Source organism: Taudactylus pleione, unplaced genomic scaffold (assembly GCF_031769625.1).
Source record: "Taudactylus pleione unplaced genomic scaffold, aTauple2 ptg000108l, whole genome shotgun sequence".
NCBI lineage: Eukaryota > Metazoa > Chordata > Amphibia > Anura > Myobatrachidae > Taudactylus > Taudactylus pleione.
The window spans coordinates 2,613,276-2,634,328 of record NW_028284510.1 but is presented as its reverse complement, the minus strand read 5'-3'; the positions used below and the strand labels follow the sequence as shown (position 1 = coordinate 2,634,328).

The 21,053-nt window shown below is 42.3% G+C and overlaps 1 pseudogene; it reads right to left on the bottom strand.

The window, feature by feature from the left end:
- Positions 1-365: 365 nt before the first annotated feature.
- Positions 366-20,800, bottom strand: LOC148525440 (formyl peptide receptor-related sequence 4-like; annotated as a pseudogene).
- Between the last annotated feature and the right edge of the window lie 253 nt (positions 20,801-21,053).

The window sequence follows — 21,053 nt, the reverse complement described above, 5'->3', positions numbered from 1 at the left end:
GGTTTTGCCTGACATTATTGAGCATTGTTTTTTAAAGTGTTGAGGTCCTCATACAGTAAATACTGTACAGTGAATGGACGTTGCCATGGGTTTCCACCAACCACTATACATTTATATCTAGGAGGAAAAACCTTTAGGGACCTTGGTTTTTTATTTATTATTACTGTGATATAATAAGATATTTTTATGTTGATAAGGGTAGATACGATTCTTTTTATATTGAACTGTGAAGGCGAGACTTGAATTAAGTTATCCTACTTGTGATCAGAGGGTTTTGTAGCAAAATGTATGCTGTCCTTTACAATAAAGAACAGCTTTATTTCAGTTCCCAATAAAATCTGATCATATCAGTTCTATATATCAGCTTAATACCTCTCTCTGAATGTGCTCCCCAGAAGAAATTAGATGGATTTAAACAAACTCGTTTTGAAATCCCTTCCAACATATACCGTACATAGATTATGGGATTACACAGCTGTTTAAATAGCATAATTAAAAAACAATATTATTCATGATCACCGATACATATTGATTGATTTCAGTATTTATGTACCCTAAGAAATGCCAGAGATGGAACGGAAACCAAAAGCAGAAGAAACAAATGACAATGGTAATAATGTCTTTGAAAGGTCGATTTGACCCAGAAACACTTCAACTTCTTCTCAGTCTAAATGTGACAAGACTGTAACAAACTATTATTATACAAAATGGCATTAGGAACATGAAGACAAATCTGGTAATGAGCATCGCTGTAAACCTCATGTTATATGTAGGATAGTCTTCACCATATTTAGCAATGCAGTATGAGATACTTGGTAATGAGCAATGTGCAGGAAAGCAAGATAAGGGGAAATTATTAGAAAACAAGACACCCAGATAACTGCTGAGATCACTGAAGATAATTTGAGAGTTCTGCAGTTTTGTGACCACACTGGGCACAAGACTGATGTGCACTGGTCAAAACTGATAATCATTAGGAAAGAGGTGCTGACAGACATGTTGAGTAACAGTACAATGATTATGGCCTTGCAAATTATTAGTCACCCCAAAAAAAATTAGCAGTGGGAAGGTGACATTCAAGGCAAAGTCATCTACAGCCAAGTTGAGAAACCATATAATGGTAATGGTCTTCTTCATCTTGAATCCAGAAATCCAGATGACCAGTCCATTCCATATTGTCCTCAAAATGAAGGTTATAAGATTACAATTTGTAATAGGGATTAGCCAATAATTACTGTAAAATTCCTCTGTATTCTCAGTTTCTCCATACTGGTAGCTGTAATCTGTGAGATTGTCTGTGATATCTATAGAAAATTAAATTCCTTCCATGTCTTATAATGTGCTGTAAAATAAAATAAAAAACTAAGGAAAAAAAAGTACAGTTCTGGTATAATAAAATTTGGTTAGTCTTAAAATATTCTAACAGCAAGTTGTAAAAAATTTCAAAATCCAGGTCAAATTCTTTATGTCCATTTCGGGGGATGTAATCTGTTACACCATTCATGAAGTGAAAAGCAAATGAAAAGTCTTTTATGTTTTCAATTATTCAAAACTTTTTTAAAAGAATCTTAATAATACAAAAATAATCACTTAATTACATCGTGGGCAACAATATACATAGCAGTCATATTCAATTATTTTGAATAATTTCAGATAACACTGTACTTAATATATACAGTATTAACTTATATAATTCCTTTTGAAATATGGTCACATAAAAGCAAAACTAAATTCCTTAGATTGTATATATAAAGATTCCAGAAACTCCATCAAAGCAAAGAGCTCAAATCAGCAAGATGCATAAAAACCGTCATGAGATGTATTGTACACGGGTTCCTCAGCATGATTGTGTTGGGGTACTGTCGCATTTCTTTGATCTATTCAATTTTGTTAAAGGATAAGGTGCAGCTGGACCTTCTGTTGTCCTTATAATTATATATAAAATATTAAAGAATAATATGGTACTTACATCAAGACAAAGAATTAAAAGAAAAAAGTTAAACATGAACAGCAAATAACATTAATTAAATAGGGATTAGTACAAGGCTTAATAAAAATGGAGCAGATGAGTTATTTATGTAGGAAACTAGACAGTACCTGCTTTGTTATAGTGTGAGTTTGAATGACATGGACAATTACGAGCACTTCTGTCACTGTCTAAATACCTCTTGATCATCAATGCCGGTCAACATACTCTGCTCGAGAAGTGCCGGCCTCCTCCAAATGGGTGCAGGGCCCAGCATCAGTCCTTCTAGCATGATGGTGGTGCTCCTAATTTATTTTAGTTGTCCTTGAAATTTTGCATTCAAACAAAACAAGCACATTTAGTTCTTATGTTAGAGATTTGACTTAAGTACATTTTTGATGCTGGACAGTGTTTTTTTGTTTTACTAATATATATATATATATTTATATATATATATATATTAGGGATGTGCAGGCTCGGATAGGTTCGAGTTTGCACGTGGAGTTCGGATTTTTCCCTCCAAAAAACGGAACTCAGAACGAGGCAAAACGTCATCTTACATGGACGAACATCATCATTCCTGGTCTTTTGTCCAGGAATGATGATGTTCGTCCATGTAAGATGACGTTTTGCCTCGTTCTGAGTTCCGTTTTTTTGGAGGGAAAAATCCGAACTCCACGTGCAAACTCGAACCTATCCGAGCCTGCACATCCCTAATATATATACATATATCATAGAAACATAATTTGACGGCAGATAAGAAACACTTGGCCCACCTAGTCTGCCCTTTTTTTACTTTTGGTAACCTCAACCCTATGTGCTCTTCAGTTCTTTGTAAGGATATCCTTATGCCATCCCAAGTATGTTTAAATTGCTCTGCTGTCTCAGACTCTACCACCTCTGCTGGGAGGCTATTACAACTATCTACTACCTTTTCTGTTAAGTAATTTGTCCTCAAATTTCCTTTGAATCTACCTCCCTCCACTTTCAGTGCATATCCTCGTGTTTTAGTACTTCTCTTCTTTTGAAGAATATATATTGCTGTTACTGCAGTTATGACTGCACATTTGTTTTATGTGTCTGTATATACTGCATAACTCCATACTGTAATTGTTTTCTCCTATATCACTATTGATTTTAGTGCAAATAGATTTTTATTATTTTCCAATAAACAATTTGGCAAAAACAATTTTGGCTGTATATATTACAATCTACAGACACAAAGATAATAGAGACATTTAAATATACAGTATATAAAGAAAAAAATTACAAAGTCATACAAAATAGTCTCAAAATAAATCAAAACAAAACCAGAGCAAAAAAAAAAGAGATAAAAGAAAAAGGGAAATAGAAATAGCTCCAAATCCCACAGAAAACAAAAGAGAAAGAAAATTAAATCCACCAAGTACAAGAGAACCAAATCAGTGCCCAAACCAAGGGGCCAAGGACCAGAAGGATCTATATATTGTAAGGAAGTATTAGGAGAGGTGAGATGTGATAATAACCCCATAGGTCCCTGAATCCTTGAAATCCATCCAGCAGAACCAAGTATCCCTGAAAACTGGATAGTTCTCATTATTATTATTATTATTGTTTATTTATATGGCGCCACAAGTGTTTGCAGCGCCTTACACAGTACATAAACAAATAGATTGATTTCCAGTGACTTTGTCATGACCAGGGTTTCTTGGCATGGTGGTTGATGGGTATTACCTGTGAGGTCACTGTGGCGGGGGGCGTCTGGCGGTGGTGCTGGTGTGTGGCGAGGGGCAATGGCTGTGCGTGGCTCTGTGCAGGCATACTGTCACGTTGGGCTGGTGAGGCCTGGCAGTGCTTCCGTTACATTTGGCATGGGTGCCGCCATCTTGCCTCCAGCCATGTGTTCCCTGTGCTCACCACCTGTTACCAGTGTAATGCTACCTGCCTGCCTGCTTGTCTGCTCCAACCCCGCTGGACTACCCTGCATCCTCCATTACCTTCCCCTTGCCTGAGTACCTGAGTCCTGCTGTTCACCCTGTACCTTGCCTCCACTGACACTCTGCTGGATATTTCTTTCTCAGTCTGCATTTGCCATTAATCAGTCACCACCTGGACAGTTCCCCTTGTCTGCCACTACCTGGACATTTTCTATTGTTCCAGTCACTACCTGGACATTTTCCATTGCCTGTCACTAACTGTACTTTCTCCTATTTGCCTCACTACAGCTCCCAAGTGCACTTTAGTGCTATACCCGGACTTTCTGTTTTACCTCATTCATGTCTGTTATGCCACTCATTAAAAACTCCACATTTACTTTTAAACCTGCTTCAATGTCTGCTCCTATTACCACCCCGGGTCCACAACAAAACTAGAACCTCACAGACTTACAGTACAGTACAATGCAATACATTACAGGACATGTATAATATACATTGCTACATTCACGACCATAACACCCAGATAAGCAACAATGCAAAGCAACCAAGTGTTAGGTGCCCTGGTAGAGAGTAAGAAGTAGATGAAGGTAGAGTAAGGAGAAGCACAAGAGGGTAAAGGGCCATGCTCATAGGAGCTTACATTCTAAGGGGGACGGACAGACAAACAGGGGCGACACAGATGGGTTAGGCAGGGAGGAAGGAGTATGTAGCAGCAAGTTAAGATGAGAGCTGGAAGGCTTTGATGAAATAGTGTGTCTTGAGAGTCCATTTGAAGGATTGAAGAGAGGTGGAGAGTCTGATGGGAAGCGGGACAGAGTTCCAAAGGTGGGGAGCAGCACGGGCAAAATCCCATCCACAGAAGATAAAATATCTTCCATGTCCATGTAAAAGTCAATTTTAGTAAACCAATCCTCAACTGTTGGAGGTTGGTATGACTGACTTAGCAGCGTTGTTTAGGTGACACAACAGGGATTTTTTATATATCGAGGTAGGGGCAGGGGACTGGTGGAATAACCAAAACAATAGGTCAGAAGGAACCGGTTCTCCAATAATAATAGCAGAAAGTCTAAGAACCTCTGACCAAAATGGGCGGAGAAGAGTGCCTTGCCACCATATGTGAAATGGGTTGACAAGGGCATTAGAGCATCACCAGCAAATGTTGGGCACACCAATCAACATCTTGGAAAGAGTATCTGGACACCAATACCAATGGGATATTAACTTGTACTGAGTCTCCCAAACACCAACACTAGGCGAGTAAACATGTGCCAAATTAAATATTTTAGCCCAGTTGACCTCCTCCACTTCCCTACCCAACTACAATTCCCAAGTTCTAGTGAAATGTGGAAGAAGGAGACTCACATCTTCTGAAAGAAAATTGTATATCAGCGAAATAGTATGAGAAGGAGCAGAGGGACCAGCACATAGGAGTTCGAAAGGCGTCAGAGTGGCATGAGGGGTGTTGGAGGAGCCAAGAGAGTAGAGAAAGTGGTGCACCTGAAGATATCGCCAGTATTCTCCCTGAAGTAGGTTCCATTTGCTCTGCATACCAGCAAATGACGCAATCTTGCCCTCACTCACCAGCTAGCCGATTTGAAAATCACTATTGGTTTTATGTATCATTGCTACTGTATGCTTTTATACTGCATAGCTGTGATTGCTTTGTAACAGTTTGTATACGTACAGTAACCAGCATCTAGATTTCATTATTGTCTTTACCCATATTTTTAGATTTAAAACTTTTTATGATCATTGATTTATTTTTCATTCAGCTAAAAGTTCATAGATAAACACTCACTGCTGATATTTACTGCACAATTCTATACTGCATTTATTTGTCTCCTAACATCTGTATTTTTCCAACCCCTCTCGCTCCAGAAGAAATATATATATGTAATTAATCAGCAGTTATCTCACTTATCTGTATTGTCTTTAACTGATAAATATTATCTGCATACTGTGCTTGTGTTACTTTATCTGTGATTCTCTAACTGCCATCATATTGTTGTCCTTCCCTTTTACCTCCAACACAAACTATGTTAACAATATAGCAGCTATATACTTATTATTTATTTATTAACAGTTTCTTATATAGCGCATTATGGCCCTCATTCAGACCCACTCGCAAGCGGGCGCACGTACGTTAGGCGTACGTACAAAAATATTTAAATTCAATGGCTCGCTCGTATTTTCGTTCGCATCTAAAATTCCTCCCTAAACTCTGACGACCCCTCCTCTAACTAACGAGCGTACGAAATAGCGAGCGTACATCCCCGAAATGGCTTGAAAGGAACGCACGCACACGTATAAACAGGAAGTGGCCTTGTCAGATGTCGATTACCTGCTCCTTTATTCTGCCTACCTCCATCAATCGTATCATGCCAATCAATGTATCAATTAGCTTAATTGTTTGTTTTTTTTCAACACAATGCAAGAAACTTTACTCTTGTCCGTGTTTGTGTTTACCCGCAGAATACGTACGGATGAAACATTCGCTTTTATTGTTCAAAAAACATGTGAACCACAATTAAACAATTGTACTATTGCTGTGGATCCCCGCATATTTCCCTGGGTTCATTTCTTTATTTAAATTTGCTTACGCATGTCACTGCATCAAGCCTATCCTAACTCTCCAGAGATTTGTGGCCCTGTCGAACACATGACTCATACACTAACCAATAAAATTGCTCCTGTTAATTTCCAAAATACATTAGCCAATCAGAAAATTTTTACACACTTTATCAAAAATGATTTTTAAGAAAAACACCATTGCCATCATGAGAGCCTCCGCATTCACCAGGCGTGAGCTGCTGGTGCTTACGGAGGTCATGGATCGCCGGATCACCAGCCAGCCTCAACCCATGACCAACCGGCAGAAGCGCTCCGCGTATGCGGAGGTACGGTCCCGCCTGCGGTCCTTCGGCTCACGCCGCAACATCGGGCAGCTGGAGCGCAGGTGGTCCGACCTGCAACGGCGAACGCCCCGCTTGCTGGCATGCTTTCGCATGCAGATCCTGGCAAGTAAGTGTTATGTATTGTGGTTTTAATGTTTGTGTTTGTGGGGCAAACTGCGTGTGCATGTTTTCCTGTCTGTTCTATTTATTATTTGTACTCATATCTGCGTCTGCATGTTTTCCTGTCTGTTCTATTTATTATTTGTACTCATATCTGCGTCTGCATGTTTTCCTGTCTGTTCTATTTATTATTTGTACTCATATCTGCGTCTGCATGTTTTCCTGTCTGTTCTATTTATTATTTGTACTCATATCTGCGTCTGCATGTTTTCCTGTCTGTTCTATTTATTATTTGTACTCATATCTGCGTCTGCATGTTTTCCTGTCTGTTCTATTTATTATTTGTACTCATATCTGCGTCTGCATGTTTTCCTGTCTGTTCTATTTATTATTTGTACTCATATCTGCGTCTGCATGTTTTCCTGTCTGTTCTATTTATTATTTGTACTCATATCTGCGTCTGCATGTTTTCCTGTCTGTTCTATTTATTATTTGTACTCATATCTGCGTCTGCATGTTTTCCTGTCTGTTCTATTTATTATTTGTACTCATATCTGCGTCTGCATGTTTTCCTGTCTGTTCTATTTATTATTGGTACTCATATCTGCGTCTGCATGTTTCCCCTCTTTTTCTGATTTTTTAATTCTACTGCTATTTTTTTTGGTTTTATTTTTTATTATTTTTTTTTTGTTTGTTTGGTTGCCCGGATTTGTCCATAAACTAAACGCAATTTCTTTGACATATTTTAGGGGGACAGCCAAGACTCCGCCGTCAACGTCCGTCCAGACGGCGTTCCCGCCCACTCTCCCCAACCCCCAGCCAACACTCCACCCCAAATCTTTCCCCTATTCCCCACTCCTCCCCATCCTTCCCAGACCCTCTCCCGGAAATGTCGGGCCTCCTTCCCCTCCGTCCCACTTCCCCCTCTCCTCCACCCACCCCTCTTCCAATTACCCCCTCCCCGGAGTCCAGCATAACTCCGCCCCATTCTTTGGGGAATGACGGATCCTCCGAGGAGGATCATGGAGGCATTTCCGGAGCTCCCATTTTGGCTCCCGGTATGTTTTTATTTTGTTTTTTTTTAAAGCACAAACTGTTTGTATGTAATCATGTGTCATGCCTTTCTTCGTGTTTTTGTGGCTTGACTTTTGTTGATTGTGAAGGTTTGCCTTTACCTCTTCCTGGTGATTTAAGCATACACATATCATACCTGTGGGAATTTGTACCTAGGCCTTGTATTTTTGCCAGCCCACCCTTTTTATTTCTGTTTTTGGGTTTAGGAGTGATTTGGTTTTTTTTTTATGTTTTTCTGTGGATTCCCTATTGTTGTATTAACCCACACACTTTTCTCACCCACAGAGGAACAGAGGCGTCGGCAAGAGGTGGCGGATGTTGTGGGGCAGATGCGCCACCATGTAATCGGCCTTCTGGTGGCCCTCGACCGGCTGTCTGGCCTCCTTCGGCATTAGATTTTTTTTTTTTGTTCTATTTTCCAAATAAATTTATTAAGACAAATATACGTTGTGGCTCATTTTTCAAAACCAAAACCAAGATAGTTTAGCCTGACATAAGTTCCTGCAAGGATTTCCCTTTTTTAAAAGTTAGATTGTGTTTTGTCTTTGTATGTCAAACAGACACCAGAAACACATAACAGTAACAATGTCATTTCCCTTTTTGGGTGTAGTGTCAATTACAGATTTCTACATTTTCCAGGTTCCTACTTGGTGCGCAAGCTGCTTAGGCCAATCTTACAAATCCCAAGGTTGGGCCAGGCTTCCTTTTGGTGTGGATTGGGAAGCTGAAAACATATTTCAGTTTTGCTCAACTGGCGTCAGTACTGGTTTACCCCTTAGTCAAATGTAACTTGTGTTAACCTGGTTACACTTGCTGTTAACGTCCCAAAAAAGGAAGACCATTTCACTCTTCAAACATTTATTCACAACATAACAGAGAAAACAAAGTGGTCACTCCCAAAAAAAATACACAGTGATAAATTCAAATACAACACATACCAAGAAATAATTAAATAAAAACACAAAATCAAGAACTGGTTGACGAAGGACCATGCCAACATGATTCCACAAACATGGCGTTGCGATATGGGTTCAAGAATATATGCCCAAAAGGACCAGATCCAGGTTTGGTAAGGGTAGCAGGAAGTAGTGAGCGTTGGAGTGCCAAAGATTATGTGAACAAACAGAAGATGGTGAGAAAATTTAAAATAAATTAGATGTTCGCCAAAAAACACAAACACATTAGGTATAAACACTGGAGTTTTGTTCAAACTTACCTAAAAAATCTGGCCACCACATCATCGCGTATGGCCCCCCCACATACTGACCTTCGACCAACCTCGGGGGGGCCATCCTCAGGTAAGGCATCCTCTGGCTGCATTGGGACACCACTCCTTATGGCAATGTTGTGAAATATCCCACACAGGACCACAATTTTCGACACCATATCCGGCACATACATGAGCTCGCCACCAGAGCGGTGGAGGCATCTGAATCGGCCTTTTAAAAGGCCGATACAGCGCTCCACCACTTGCCTGGTGGCTGTAAGTGTGGAATTATACGCACTTTGTGGCCCTGGTGTGGGAGCCAAATAAGGAGTGAGCAGCCAGGACATGCAAGGGTATCCACTGTCTCCTGTGAACAAAAATAGACCACATCAGGAACACTGTGTATCAAGCTTAACATTGTTATGTACTAAAGGTCTCCACTTACCCAGAAGCCACGCATCACCAGCTTGTAGGTTGGTTAATTTCTGCCATATCCCTGATTGCCGGATGACGAAGGAGTCATGAGCACTTCCGGGTAATTTAGCATTCAGGGACAGGATCTGGAGGGAGGCATCACATACCACCATTACATTCAGGGAGTGATAGTGTTTACGGTTTCGAAATATTGCCTCCAGCCGTGCTGGAGGCTGAAGTGGTATGTGAGTACCATCCACAACCCCTATGATGTGTGGGAAGGCAGCTATTTGGTAAAAATTGGCCTTGGCCACACTAAGGGCACCCATATCCAAAGGCATTTTAATAAAATGATGGAGGTGCTTGAAAAGTGCCTCCATCACTGCCCTCAGGATCCTGGAAAAGGAGGATTGGGAGATGCCCGCCACTATTCCCACCGTTGTTTGAAATGATCCTGAGGCACAGAAATGTAACACCGCCATAAATTGCGTCAGTGGTGGTATTGCTGTTGGACTGTCAATTTGCCGCTCAAGATCACTTTCTATTAATGAGAGAGTGTCTATGATGATTTTGGGAGGTAGACGGTAGCGTCTTAAAACCTCATCATCGGGCATTCCAAAAAGGGTGACACGTGTTCGAAATATCTGGGGCCTTGCATGCCTACGATGCCTACGCCTGGGACGAGTTTGAGGTTGGTCGTCTTCCGGGAGCAGGGCCAGAACAATTCGCCCCAGATCTACCTGAAATTCAAAGTTTACAATGTAAGGCTTTTGACCCACCCCAAAAGTAAGAAAAAACAACTTAGCTTTCTGATACCATCCATAGCTGCTTACATGCCGGGGTATTGTCATGATACGTATAAACTGTAAAAAAGCCAACAATGAGACTTCAAAAATTTAGAGGGTGTTTTTTTTGTTTAAAAATTGTTGCAAGCCAACACAGAAAATAGCGGAAAAACACATTTGGCCATCGATGAAAACGACATTGCACACCGTACGTCAAATAGGGTTCAAATGGACCCAAAAAATGGAAAAGGGAAAAGCAAAACTGGATTATATGATGAATAAGCTGTCAAAAATGCGGTAAATAATTCGCAAATGCAAGTCGCTACACCAACAGTCAAAAATGCGGTAATTATTTCGCCAATGCAAGACAAAAAATGGACTTACCCAACTCGAATATATAAGATTTCCACAAAAAACTTCTTTGGGTCCGAAAACAAAAAAAAACTAAAAAAGATGAAATGAGTGTTAAACAAATTAACGAACCACAAAACAGAAGAATACACCAATTGGCCACAAATTTGAATGCACAAAACTTACCAAATCAGGAAAGGATGTTGAAAAAATGAAAAAAATGCGAACGGAAAAACCAAAGAAATGTAGCAAAAACAAACAAAAAAACAACTCTGCCAAATCCTCCAAACGCAAACAACCAAATCCAAACCACTTAACCGACAACACTCCAACAACCCCACCTCGAATCCACACACACCAAGCCATAAATAGTGTTTATTTTCCCGCACAAATTAAGGATGAATCATAGGGACGCACAATCAATGATGCGGCCGCAAACTAAGGACGCATGTATAAATACGTCACGAAATCACATAGAATTTCTGGATGATTTCATGCTGGAAGCAGAGACATGGCTTCAAACCAGGGAAACAATGGTCAAAATTGCGGCGGTAAGGCCTTCATGCATTTTGTGTCAATGATTCTTTTAAAACATAATATTGTGCAAGTTGTGAAGTGGCTAAATCTGCATATTTACCCAAATAGGTGAGGAGGATGACATGGAAGAGACTGCTGGCCCCAGTCAACCCGCCAAAGCTGCCAAAAAAAAAAGGCAGCCACATTTCACAAGCAAGGAGATGGAGGTTTTGATCCAGAAGTGCGTTGACATCCTGCCCCAGGCAGCCAGGAATATGAGCCAAAGCCAGAAGTGGAGAATGTGGGAGGAGGTCGCCGTTGCTGTCAATAGGGTGGGTGATTATGTCCGTCTAGCCCGGGATGTCAAACGGCGGTAAGTAAACACTTTCCCATCCTATAAACAAACCCCATTGTAAAAAAAAGGATAATGGTTCCAAATTCATTCCACAGATGGGCAGACTTCAAATATCGTCTCAAACAAAAACTTGCCGACAGGGCTAGGCATGCAAGGGGGACAGGTGGGGGTCCCACCCCTGTGTCATTGGAGTTGACAGACTTAGAAGAGATGGCACAGGGGTGTGTGCAGGCTGTGGAGGTGTTTGGCGTGTCCAACATGGATACGGACATGCCAGACTTTGCGGCTCCTCATGTTGGCCAAGGTAAGTCTTGTGATGTCACCAACTCAGAAATGCTATTGTGCCAATATGTAGATTCTAATGTGAGTCTTTTCTCCAATTTCCTAAAAGAGACAGAGGCGGATGAGTCTGCTCCAGAGGGGAGCCTTGGCCGCAGAATTTCTGCTGGCTCTGCAGGGGAGGAACCAGTACATCCGGCTGAGGACCCTGCAGAAGCCAGTCCAGGGCGTGCCCCCTCGCAGGCAGTGGGCCTCCTCACAGAACTCAATTTTAAATCGGATTGCCATACAGAGATTCTGCAGAGGATGGACGCCAGTCTGATACGGGTGGCTGAGGCCCTGGAGCAAAATGCTGCTGCCAACGTGACCATTGGTCAGGCCCTGGCGGAAAATACCAGGGCCAACATCCGCATCGCCGATGCCCTGGAGCAGCTCGTTCGCCAGCACATGGTGGAGCCGACCTCCCTTCCTGCCGGAACATCCGGATCCTCCACCTCTGGCACAACATCAGCCAATCCTCCAAATGTGCCTAGCCCTGTGCCTAGTCCAGAGGCCACAACATCTGCCTCTGGACAGGCCAGCCCGATGGCATCCCTGACCCGGTCTGGCGCCCACCCTCACCCAGCCAAACAGGCGAGAAAACGGTGACAGCAATGGCGACTTTTCCCACACTCCTTCTGTGCTTGGCTCATATTCCTTTCTGGTCAAAACTTCCCTCTCCTTTCTTGTGAAATGTTTTTAAATTTTGTATTTACGCTTATGTTAGTAGTTATGTTATATTTTTTTTTGGATCAAATATCTTGGCCACAAAAAAAGGCAATACAATATTAGGCCAATTTGTTTGTGTGTAAACAATAAATTAAAAACAAAACACTGACATTGTATTGTGACATTATTGTACAAATGGGTTACATTTAATCCTGGCCTTAAACGCAAAAACTGACCCTCTTTAAAAAAAAAAAAGGCCTCTTTAAGGAACGTTTAAAAAATTACATAGCGATGCAAATTCCACAGTAAACCAAAAAAAAGGGGAGCTAATTAAAAGATGATGACATTATTGTTACAATAGGCCATAACCACCAAATTGTGGCCAAAATAAAACCCCAAAAATGTACGCTAATTGATTGTGTAATCATGACATTAGCAGCTCTGATTTCCACCTGCGTACGCTTTTGTGCTATCCCAATAAACTGCTTTCCAAACACATACCAAGCCGGATTTCAATCCAACACTAATTACTTTACTGACCAGCCGCGATTAATCGCTGCACCATCGTGGAGTCCCGGGACGGAGGAGAAGGCCATCGCCAATGTGGTCGAGTAATCCTGACCCTAAGCTGTGCGAGCATTTTGAAGGGAAAGCGGATGTTTCAGTGACGTATGAGACGGTCCGAACACATTTGACGTTCGCATCTGCTAATGTATGTACGCCCCAAAAACGCCTCGCCACGCCTGCGTTTTTTCATCTCCACCCCCGTCAACACCCAAAAACGCCCTGTTCTGTCAATCACATTTGACATGTCACTTCCTGTACGCTATTTTAGGAACGAGAGAAAAAAAGCTCGCAATCTGCCGTACGCACATGCGCAGTGTAACACCGACGCATGCGCGGTTAGTCAACATCGGAACGCAACGAGCGTACTGTTGTTAACGTGCGGCTCTGAATGAGGGCCTATATTCCATTACGGTTATATAATTCCCTCTGCATATCTGTATAGTCTCTACTGTATATTTTTGCACTTTATATCTGGGACTGTCCTCTAATGATTTCCACTTTTGTTTGATTAGCAAACATCCCTTATGTTTAGTTACTGTTATTGTGTTTATAAAGACAAAGAAAATAATATGGCATAAACATGCACTGAGCAAAATCTGCCCATTTGGGAACATGTAATTTTAAAGAATTAAAGGGGCTTTGTCTTTAATGATATGGTCACAATTAGAGATGAGCGGTTCAGTTCTGCTGGAAGCTCGAACACACCGGAACTGTGGGGCACTGATGTGAAATGAGTCCTGGTTTAGATTACTTTTGGGGTCCGAGTAGAACTGAGTCATAGCCAGAGCCATCTTAATGTTTAGGCACACTGGGTGGCTGCCCAGGACCACATGGTTCTAGGGGCTTTGTAGCAAGGGGTAAGCTGGGCCAGGGGGGTATCAACTTGGAGTGTGTGTGGCCCCTTGCTCTGGTTATACGGCAGGAAAAATGGAGGGTATGCGCTTAAAGTAGATTTTTATTTCATTTTTGACAACACATGGTTACCACCAAAAAGAAGGTAGTTCCGTTTTGCAGACTTCCTGTTTTAACTGATTGCTTAATAAAGAACAGTATAAATAGAGACCACAAGCAGCCCAACCCCCATCCTTGACAAAGGACCCAGCGAGGTCCGAAACACGTTGGAGCAGGAGAGTCTGGAGTCACGTGGAACAGTCCTCACCGCTAGAGCCCGCTAGACACCCGGCTGCCGCGGCCGCATCTACAGCGCTTCAAGCAGAGTCGTGATCTGGAGGGAAAAAGCACCTCGTGCAAGGGAGAGGATCGCCACTATCACCAGACACTCTGAGGTATAGTAAGGGATAGTTAGGAGAGGAACGGGCACATGGACTGTCACTCACAGCAACGCTAATAATATACCAGCAAGCTGCAACTCTCACACCAAGTCGCAAAAGTCTATAAACATATGTGTTATTTGTACGTTTGTTTGTTTGTCCGCTCAGATCACTACAAGCACTTAATCACTGTTTTCTGGGTATACGGCAGCTTGCTGAGAGGCAGGCAGATAAAGAAGCTCCCCAGCCATTCTGATTGTGAATTAAACACAGAGTAGCCAGGCAACAATCTGTACTTGCCTCCAAGCCTGCAGCTACAGAGCTGGATTAAGGCAGAGCGGGGGATGCAGGGAGCCAATTCCCACAGATTTCCCTCCTTCAGGGGGCCCTCCATACATTAATCACAGCTGCAGTTCAGAGCAGGAACTGCACTGCGAGCCAGAGAAGAGGGAGATGGAGTCTGTAATCCTCACTTTAGATCATGTTTTTGATGTTTTAACATTAATGTTGTAGAAAGTACAGATAAAACTAAAGGTTTTATTTTTTTGACTGGTTACATTTTAAATCCCATGAATGGGTGGGCAGGGACCCCAATGCACTGCTTTGCCCAGGGCCTGCAATGTGTTAATACAGCCCTGGACACAGATCGGGTCTTCCCGCAAGTAAAGTATCGGATCTGAATACCGGATTGGGCATGTTTTTGATTGCATGTAAGTCCCTCCCTCCTTATTTCAGGTGCCAAAGTTGGTCTAACGTGACTAGAAATTATTGGAAATTAATGTTATTGATCTTAATAATACTATAGGAGCAAAAACAGGTCCAAGTTACTGTACATGATTTTAGCTGTTTTTAACATTTTTTTTAAATAATCCAAAACTGAAACAGAACCAAAACACTTGAGGGTGGTTTTGCTAAAATGAATAACTCTTTATGCAAAGTGCACCAACCAGCTACCAACAACGAGAGGTCAGCAGTTTCAGATTTCAGAGATCCAAACCCACCCAGACTTAGGGGATCTGAGTCAGATCCGAGTTGACTTGGATTTTCCTGCCTGACTCGAATCTGAAAATGAGACAAAACGTCATCATCCCGCACTGTCAGAAGCTTGCGGGTTTTGAATTCTATAAAGGTCCCGCGATTGCCACCATTTTTCAATCCATATGTGGAGAGTGAAGAGGGAGGGAGCTGGGAACTGTGCTGTGCTGCTGTGCATAGTGGCTGGCTACAGTTGTGTTGCTTAATGTCCATAGGGGCTGGCTGCTGTCCATAGAGGGCAGTGATTTTCAACCTTTTTGAACTCTTGGCACACCGAACAAATTTTTAAACATACCAAGGCACACCATCTGTCCCCCATGAAGAAAAACATGCACATTGGTCCCCACGGGGAAAAAAAGCACATATATTGGCCTCCACGGAAACCAAAAAAGCACATTGGCTTCCACATAGAACAAAAATAAAACATATTGCCCCCATTTAAAAAACAATCACACTGGCCCACACAGAAGGCAAAATAATACACAAGGGCCCTCATTCAGAGCCGCTTGCAAAAAGTGAGCACTCACTCTGAATGAGGGTGGCCACTTTGCTTTTCAAAGCCGGCCTCCTGGCTGCTTGATAAGCTGTGGGTGACCACCCACAGTTTTAACGAGTGGCCAGGTGATGGTTGCCGTGGTCGCGACCATCGGGGCTTGCGACGGGACCCTTGCGGTAGGGTCTCATCTACCACAAGCCCCAGGGAGCTTCCTGATCTGATAGAGCAGGGTGCTCCATATTGACATCACTTGTGATGTCAGTAGGGCGCTTCCTGATCTGATAGAGCAGGAAGCTCCCTACTGACATCACTTGTGATGTCAGTAGGGCCACCTACAATGGCAGGCGTTCCTTCAGGAATGCCTCTGTTTGTCTGGCCACCCCCCCTCCCCACCTACAAAATGGTGCGAGGTGTCGATCAACATCAACTGCCCTGTTTGTAGTGAGCCCTGGAACGAGTGAAGTTCACACTCGCTCTGGGGCTTGCGCATGCATACTGCGAGCGCTGTGCATGCGCAGGCCCTCATCATTGACCAGCTTGCGAGCGCTTGCAAGTGGGTCTGAATGAGGGTCCTGGTACCCACACAAAAACTCAATTACACTGGTACCTCCAGAAAGCAAAATAAAACACACTGGCTCACAAATGAAAAAAAAAATCACACTATCCAGAAAGCAAAATAATACACATTGCCCCCACATAAAAAACATATTTACACCGGCCCCCAAAGACAGCAAAATACTACATATACAGACCCCATACCAGGAGCTTCCTATCCCTCTGTAGCATTAATGGGCAAATCCCTCAGTCCCTCAGCTCCAGTTGGTGCAGGCTTGCATCAGCCTGTCACATTCACTGCTTATCAGCAGAGTGAAGTGCTGTGCAGGTGGCACAGAGATGTGGTGTGTGTGACCTATGATGTCATGCCACCGCGTCTCCATTGGTACGGCCCGGGCAGTGGCTGAGCCACTGAGAAGAGCTCAGTGCTGCCCCGGGAAAAAAGTGAAGGAACTGGATAGATCTAGTTAAGCTGTGGGGAGCATCTCTTGGTGGCAAACTTGGGAACCGCTCACGGAAAAAAATAGTGTGCACGGCACAGCAGTTGAAAATCGCTGATATAGGGGTTGGCTGGCTGTTGTTGTGACTGAGGTTGTCCTGTCCATTCATAGGGGCTGGCTGTCTGTTGTCCATATATAGGGGCTGGCTGGCTGTTGTCCTGTCCATAGAGGCTAGCTGGCTGTAGTCCATAGGGGCTGGCTGGCTGTTGTCCATAGTGGCTGGCTGTTCTGCTGTGTTGTCATGGGGGTGCTCTGTCCATAAGGAGTGCTCTTCATCCCCAGTGTGAAGAAGAAAGAACAAAAAAAAATTTCTATGGTGACACTTGTCATCAACATATGAGTGCAGGAGTGCTGTGCTGCTGTCTGTCAAGGGGCTGCTGTCTCTTTCAGTGGTTTACCCCCTAGTGTGAAAAAAAACAAACAAACATTGTTTTCTGTGTACATGTTAACCACACTTGTCATCAACATAGGAGTGCAGGGGTGCTGTGCTGCTGTCTATCAAGGGGCTGCTGCCTCTTTCAGGGGGTTCACCCCCAGTGTAAAAAAAAACACATTTTTTTCTGTGTGCATGTTAGCCACACTTGTTATCAACGTAGGTGCTCAGGGGTGCTGGGACTACCGCCTCTTTCAGCCTCTTTTTATATAAAAAAAAAATCAAACATTTTTTTGTGTGTGCATGCTAGCCATGCCACCAGTCAAAAAATAAAAACTATTTATTGTGTGTGCATGTTAGCCATATTTCTCAGCAACGTAAGTGCGCAGGGGTGCTGTGCTTCCTGTGTCGTTTATCAAGAGTCTGCTGCCTCGTTCGGGTGCTCTCCCTCCCAAGTGAAATAAAAAAAATTAATTAAATCAGTCAATCAATCAAACTTTTTTTTTGTGTGTGTCAGGGGTGCTGCCTGTATCATTTATCAAGAGGCTGCTGCCCCTTCCAAGTGCCAAAAAGAATTAATCAATCAATGTGTTTTTTTTTCTGTGTGTGTGTATATGTGTTAGCCATGGCATCACAAACGCCTCTGCTGAGATTTGCAAAACATTTTCATAGGTTAAAATAGAGGATATGATTTACAAAATTGAATAAAGTAGCTAAAACTGTGTTCTCTGATTATAGTGTCCCTACTCCCTACCCATGGCCCCTCTACCTGACTTTCAGTGAGTCAGAGGGGCAACTCCATGCAACTGTATTCCAGACAGCAGCTGCTTCTCCTGTAGCCCAGGTCAGAAGATGTGTGGAGTGTGTGATAATGATATGGAGTAAAATGGAGCTCACATCCACTAAAGTGGACAATGAATCCCCAATCTAACAGGGAGTGCAGCTGTAATTTATACACAACACAGGATGGGATGACGATATAGGTTTGGGTGATGGTATTATCTGGGGTGATGTACACATCATCTTCTTCACACAATATTAATTTGTCCTCGCTGGAATCCATCATTACAGATGCCTCTGTAATTTTTGCATGTAATTGATGGTAAAGGTCTTTCTCATAGAATTTGCATTTCATTTTGATTGACATCATCTTTTCCACATTTTGGGGAAGTAGTCTCTACCCGATCACTGACAAGGTTCCCGGCTGTGCTAAAAACTCTTTCTGAGTACACACTGGAAGGCAGGCAGCTCAGGTAAAACAAAGGCAGTTTTTTTGTGTAAGGACCTCGAAGGGGTATATTTACTAAAGTCTCTAAGTATTAAAAGTGTTCATGTTGCCCATAGCAACCAATCAGATCCTATCTATAATTTTCTAGAATGCAATAGAGAAATGATAATTACAATCTTATTGGTTGCTATGGGCAACATGAACACTTTTCATTTTTAGAAACTTTAGTAAAACTTAAATTACCCCCAATTTGCCTCTTTTTCCACCCAGTAGTTATTTACATGTATCTCTTTCTCTTCAGATCTGTGTCCGTTGGGAAGAAAAATAATGTCTTCATCCCTTCTGGGATGAAAATCTACTCCCAGCAAGCAGGCATGGTGCTCAAGAATTCCCAAGAAAAACACAATGTAATACTTAAACCTTAAATCTGAAATTTTGCATTTAATGCTCTTTTCCACTTGTTCACATACCTGATATGGTTAAGTGGGCAGTGGGAACAATGGCAGATTGAAGACCACTAACTAACTCTGTTATTTTTACTCTCCCTGTACAGTTTGGGAAATGCCTTTAAAGAAGATTTGCAAAGAATTATATAAGTCAAATGTTTTTGGAAAGCATTCTTCCTGGTCCCCTCCTGGGATGAAAATCCACTCCTATCCGCATAAGCAGGTGCAGGATTCACAAGAAAAACACAACGTAAAGCTTGGAATCCACTATACAATTTTTTGTCAGATATCTGTCCTATCTGGCTGGTTGGAATGAAAACCTGGTAATGTATGGGAGTAAATGACAGTCAATCATATGGTTTTAAACACTGAAAAAAGGACAAAAAAATGTTCAAATTGGTTAAATTTGTGTGTTTTAACCAATTTTGGCTATTTTCCAGCGTTTGTGATCAAATGGATGATTGTCATTTGCTCTCATACATTACCAGGTTTTCATTCACTCCAACCAGCCAGATTGGACAGATATCTAACAGAATATTGTATAGTGGATGCCCAGCTTAAGGCCTTAAATCAGGGGTAGCCAACTTCTGTCCTCAAGAGCTACTAATACTTCACGTTTTCCAGACCACCTAGCTGGAGCACAGGTGTATTCATTACTCACCAACACATTTAATTATTTATTACACTTGTGATTCTGTGAGGAGACCTGGAAAACATGCACTGCTGGTAGCTCTCGAGGACCAGGGGAGGCTACCCCTGCCTTAAATCATAGGTCTTATGCTTGTCCACATATCTGTCCTGGTTAAGTGGCACTTTGAGGCCACTGTCCCTGTACAGGTTGGGAAATGCTTTTTTTATGTGGGAAGCACTACTAGAAGTCTTTCTGGTCCCCTTTTGGGATGAGAAATCCACTCCCAGGAGCAGCAGGCATGGAGCTCAAGGATTCTTCTGGGGCAAGAACTGATGTGAATGTGTCAAATATTTTTTTGTAAATGCCTCCTCCCTCAAAAATTTCCTTCAGAATAAGGAATAAAAAAAATTAAATGAAATTTACTGCCAGTCAACCATTCCTGTCCCTGCCCTGCTTTCAACTACATATGTACATACTCCAACTCCCTTAGGCCTCTCTTGAATAATAAAAACATATGTTTCCTAATATGCCATGTTGGAAGTTGAACTGCCATGTTTTTGCCACCCACTGCTGCCTCACAGCTTAGTCAGCCAGCTAGCTTGGTGCAAATTTTGGGCCTAAACTGGATGAATACAATATAGTCATTAGTGAGGTGGTAAAATTTGGCTAAAAATGAGTGGAAATAAATGTTATTGAGGTTGATAATACTATAGAAAGAAAAGCAGGTAAATTTTATGTGATTTTAGCTGTTTTCTTATTTTTTAAGAAAAAATCTAGATCCAAAACCAAACCAAAAAAAACACAGAGGTGATGTTTTGGCAAAACCAATCCAGATCCAAAACCAGAGGAGATCCAGATCCAAAACCAACACCAAAACACGGGGGTCGGCGCACATTTCTACCAACATCTGATGTACAGAAATCACTGTGGTCTCCATATGACCATGTTACCTATTGCCAGCAACATATTTAATTTGCTACCACAGTGATACTAATGAATATGCCAATGGAGTTAACATGAATCACCTGTCTGGTGAGGTACAATGACATCCATCTCCTCAGTGGCATCCTCACTGTGTTGCTGATAGCCTAATGAAAATAGCAGTGAGCTCATGACTATTGTGTACACGCATTGCACTTCCAGCCAGTGGGGACTCCACAAAGCCTTGAAGGCTTTGCTGAAGCCAGCAGTACTACAAGCAGTGGTAAGCTGATCTTGCTGCTGTTTGTTGATAGAGATAATAACACACTTTTTTGACTGCCAATGTATTTATGGCTAGAGATGAGCGGGTTCGGTTCCCTGAGAACCAAACCCACCCACCCAAACTTAGGGGATCAGAGTCAACTCGGATTTCCCCGCCTGAGTC